The 1,159-nt window shown below is 37.4% G+C and overlaps 1 non-coding gene across 1 annotated transcript; it reads left to right on the forward strand.

Annotated features, from left to right (window-relative positions):
- The first annotated feature begins 305 nt into the window (after window positions 1-305).
- Window positions 306-410, forward strand: LOC111757514 (U6 spliceosomal RNA). Its single transcript, XR_002791843.1, has one exon. It is a non-coding gene; the product is annotated as a U6 spliceosomal RNA (small nuclear RNA).
- Window positions 411-1,159: the final 749 nt, after the last annotated feature.

The following is a 1,159-nucleotide window of genomic DNA, read 5'->3' on the forward strand; positions in this document are numbered from 1 at the left end:
GGGTCTTCTTGTTTTAGACATATCCTTGCTGGCAAATGAAAACAAATAGCAGTGTACTTATCAAGTCTGTGGATGATATTAAGTTGGAAGGTTTGGCCATTGTTGTTGATGGTGGAATTGGTCTATATTAAAACTCTTGATCAAAGGGAAAAAATCTTATATTGGGTTTTAAAATTAATTACCACTAAGTTTTGAAACTATTTGTTGAAAGAGAACTGATGTTGGTTTTAAATGTAAACAATCTGGTAATGTTAGAGGATCACAAGCCTGAAGTGAACCAAGAATGAGTCGAAGTCTTAAAAAACCAACTCCCTGGCAGCACATATATTAAAATTGGAATGATACAGAGAGAATTAGCATGGCCACTGTGCAAGAATGACACAAAGATTTGTGAAGTATTCCATATTAAAAAAAAGAAAAAATTGATAACTCAGGCTTGGATTCCATGAATAGAGCAGCCAGATCAAATAACATGCTAGGTACAACACTAACCCCTCTTTTGTGATCAGTTATGAGCACTGCATTTTTATGGGGTTATTGATGAATTTGGCAGTGAGGATGGTGAAATGTGATCTGGAGAAGACATACCTTGAGGTAGCCTGATTTGTGTATTCATGTATTTGAAATAAGATAATTTGGAAGAGAGAATTATGGTCCCTTGGGAGTTTCTAAGAAGAGGATGACAGGTCAGACAAGCATAGTAAAAGGAAGCCCATCTTTCAGTCAGCCTGTAGAATGTGTGGGAGCCCTTCCTGTGGAACCCTGGAGGAAACTTTGCACTGAACATAGAATTGAACCAGCAACCATAGACTATCCCAGTGAAGGTCCTAACACATGCTTCTGGCAAGAAGAGTTTGCTGAGTCAGCAAAATCTTCTTCAACTGTGTAACTTCTCCTTACATGACAAATAATCACCAGGAAGGATTAGATGAAGTCATTTGTAAAAAATGTTTATATGTAGTAAAATTGTTACAATCATCAAGTAAATTAGCATATCTGTCCTCTCACATATTTTGAGAAAAGAATAAAAGAGTCAAATTCACAGAAAAAGAGTCAAAAGATGGTCACTAGGGGTGGAGAGTTCAGTCTAAGGAATGGGGAGATACAGGTAAAGGGTATTAGGTTGCAATTACTGGGACCGGGGATATAGCTCAGTGGC

Source organism: Cavia porcellus, unplaced genomic scaffold (genome assembly GCF_034190915.1).
Source record: "Cavia porcellus strain 051 isolate PalLab524CR breed Dunkin Hartley unplaced genomic scaffold, mCavPor4.1 scaffold_1, whole genome shotgun sequence".
Lineage (NCBI taxonomy): Eukaryota > Metazoa > Chordata > Mammalia > Rodentia > Caviidae > Cavia > Cavia porcellus.